The sequence below is a fragment of the Fukomys damarensis genome, unplaced genomic scaffold (assembly GCF_012274545.1).
Source record: "Fukomys damarensis isolate Sample0158 unplaced genomic scaffold, DMR_v1.0_HiC HiC_scaffold_5, whole genome shotgun sequence".
In the NCBI taxonomy this organism is placed as follows: Eukaryota; Metazoa; Chordata; class Mammalia; order Rodentia; family Bathyergidae; genus Fukomys; species Fukomys damarensis.
Genome location: NW_022900917.1, coordinates 23,177,601 through 23,181,223, shown reverse-complemented (window position 1 = coordinate 23,181,223; position 3,623 = coordinate 23,177,601). Strand labels below are relative to the sequence as shown.

The window sequence follows — 3,623 nt, the reverse complement described above, 5'->3', positions numbered from 1 at the left end:
AAGCACAAACTCAACTGTGGGAATGATCTTTAAAGAAAATGGAAACTCAGGAAGGAAAAATGAGTGGCAATTCTCAAAATAAGCAGGGGTTAGAATGAATGGCTCAAATTTTACTTAGACTTGTTTTTTTTTTTTTTTTTTTTTCTGAAATAGTCCTTAGAAGAAGGTTAATACTTTAAATAAAGAATATCCTTTTTAAAGAGCAACAATTGACATGAATGAATCCCACATGCTTGCCTTAAACTTTTCTGCCTAATAATGTGCAGCTGCAGCTGCTAAACATCTTGAGATTGAGAGAAGGCAAGGAATATTGGCTTTGTAATTTTGTTTTTTGTTAACTTCTAAACTGTCATCAGCACTGAAAAAGGCTATAAACCAGTAAGTCATTGTAGCTCACTGATTTTGAAGTAAGAGTTACAAAAAGAAAATCTCTTATTTTTTTATCTTTACTTACCTCATTTCCTTTTAGGTGTAAGAAGTCATTTGAGCTTGTAGTCTATGGCTGTATCTTTACAGGAAATAAAGTAGTAGTCCTCCCTTCAGTTTAACTTTAAAAAAAAAAGTGCACTTACAGTTACAAGACACCAAAGCTTAGACTTTTCTAGGAGGACAGATGAGTTTCTATGCATGTGTACTTAGGATTTGACTAAGCCACAAATGGATTTTCTTCCCTCCCCTTGAATTTACTTCCATTATTTACCTCCATGTGTATTCTTTTTTAGTTCCTTATCTTAAATTTTTATCACTCTTCTTCAAATGTTCTTCCAAATAATTGAGTCTTGCTATGTGGTTCAGTCTGGCCTCCAACTCAGGATGATCCTCTTGACTCAGCTTCCTCAATAGGGAAATTACAGGCATGCCCCACTACACTCGACTTAGTTTCTCCATAGTTATCTTTTAAACATAATATCATTACACCTTTACTTTTATTGTCAACCACAGCCTCGCCTGGCTTCCCACTCTGTAAGATGATGGTAACAGCATCTCTAATCCACTTTGGCTCTCTTCCTATTCCCTTTCATCTTATTTTTAAAAGATGTGCAGTGTTTATACTCTATTTAGTTATAACCATGATCATATCTTTATTTTTCACTTGAAGAGTTCTAAAATTATATCATTAGTAGTATCATTTAGATGGAGTCAGTTAATATACTGTGATTATATTTTCTTCTTTAGATGTTATTTTTTATTCCCTTGGAGTTTCTGTTTGCCTTCCCTTTATTCTTGTACCTTTGCCTCTTTATTTTAGAATTGATTATACGACATATTTCATCTACTGTGCTTTTTACCTGACAGATTTCTCTTCATGACCCTCCATCTTTTTACCCAAATAAGCTCATCATCTAGTTTTGCTGTACACTGTCAGTCCCAGACATCCTCCTAGACATTACTGTCCTTCTAAAGTATTCTTGTTGTTTTCTTCCTTTCTTACTCTTTTTATTTTTCAGTAGTAAGTCACCATATATCCTATCCTGAGTAGATGGTGAATCTTTTGATCCTTTGTATATTTGAAAATGTCTGTATTATTCTTTCACATTTGATTAATTGTAGTTAGTAAAAAGTTACATGTTACAAAATATACTTCCTCCGGTAAAGTTATCATTAAACTGTCGTTTTTTGTGCGTGGTTCCCAGATTCTCCTCTCAGTCTTGTACTATTCCTGAGTGATCCTAAATTTTGACTCCTGTTTACTCTCTCTCTCAAATGCTTCAATAATAAACCTTCTCAGGTCAGCCCTTACTTTTAAAGGAGACATTATTCTGGTAAGAATTCAATTCATTCGAAACTAGGCTTCATGTGGCCTAGTTTAAAGTGCTTTTCAAGGCAGATTCAGACTAACGGCATTATGTAGTTTATCTGTTTATAAACTAGTTAACTTTTCTTCTATAGGTTCTTCAAGGTTGTGAAACTTTGAGAATAAACAAACAAAAATCCTTTTTCCCTTTACAATGGAAATTCTAGAAATAGCTAAAACAAAATATGCCAGAAACCTTTAAGTGCATAGACTATCACACAATTAGAAATACTGCTTAGGCATTCTCATAGTTGCTGGTAGAAAGGACAGATTTCAAAGATAGACAGGGAGGAAGGGATAGAGAACGAGAGGGGTGGGGGAGGGAGAGGGAAAGAGGGCCATGAATGAGGGTTTGGAAGCACTGGAATAACTTGGCTCACTTAGCCACTTATCAGCTAAATATACAACACTTAATCTTTCTGAGCCTTGTCAGCCTGAATAGCATATGGAGAAGTATTCTAAGAGTAACAAGTTTATTTGGAAATTGTGGAACATTGCAATGAGGAGACACATTCTGTCATAAACTAGAAATGGTTTCAAATGTATTAAAAATATCGAGGCAAAGTGAAGCTATTTAAGGAGAATAAGAAGGATTATGCAAGTTGTCTTGAAAGAATAGATTTGGGACACGAGGATTAGTAACAAGGCTCATAGCAGTACAGCATTAGATAACTGTGGGACAGACACCCTCACCTAGTATTCTTTGTGTTAAGGCTGTGCTGGCCTTTGTGCAAGTTGTGGTTTTGGCAGAGTCTTTCATGAAAAGTTCTGTTATCGGGCATGCATGCCCAAAATCCTCTCCTTCATAGTCTCCTTGTCCATTATTTATTTTTGTACAAGCTGGCAAAGTGATTTCTCTTTGATTCCAAAAACTTGTACAACCTCAGTCCTGCCTTCATTTATTGAAATCCACAGACAAGCATTCAATACCATTTGTACTTCTGGTGTTGGGAACTCATTTGGCAAAGAGTAAAATACGTGGAAATCTCTGCCTTCATAGAGTTTTAATTCATAGAGTTTACGTTCTTGCCAGAGAAATGTAAGAAACAAATAAGCAAAGTAGGATGTGAGGGGTTTATTATTACTCAGGAGAAAAATAAAGCAAGTTTTCAGCTTTCAGCTGAAATGTTGAATGACCTGTGCCACAAAGTGTCCTGTGGTCTTTATAATTTGGTGATATGTATGTCATAGTTCAGTGATCATAATAATCCTTGTTCTAACTTGTTTTGTAAAATTCCCACGTGTTTCTTTCAAAAGTTGATTTGAACATTCTTTTAATGTTGCCATAGGTCATATCCTGTATTAACAATGATTAAAACCATCCATGCACCTGTGACTTTTGGTTTCTGTATACCGTGCATGTGTTTTGGACTACCTTTCCATTAACTGTCATCAAAAGAGTCCAGTTTGCATGAATATAACTGACTTTTTGGTAGTATCATCTTCAGAAATCAAAGGATTAAGATAGTCTTGTTAATTTTTTAAGTTCCTAAAACAAAAATAAAGCTTTTAAATTTCTGCATTCACAATGGTATCAAAAAGAATAACAACATCACCCACTCATTGAGATCCAGCACGATACTAGGAGCTTTTCATTCATTTTATGTAATTTTGTAAAGGAGTTATTACCCTCAAACTGTTGGTAAAATTTACAGCTCGGGAAGAGACTGCCACTTGTCAGAGGTCATCCAACCAGTGAGCACATCTATAAAATGAGTTTTTTTGTGTGTCTTTGTGGCGATAGGATTGAACCTAGGGCCTTGCGCACGCTGGGCTCTGCCACTGAGCTACATTGCAGGCTGAGATTTTTTTTTTTTTTTTTTTTTTT

General features: G+C 35.2%; 1 protein-coding gene across 2 annotated transcripts in view; it reads left to right on the top strand.

The window, feature by feature from the left end:
* Lrrc69 (leucine rich repeat containing 69) overlaps nucleotides 1–3,623 on the top strand; it is an 84,683-nt gene that overhangs the window by 825 nt on the left and 80,235 nt on the right. The gene's annotated exons all lie outside the window — the stretch shown is intronic.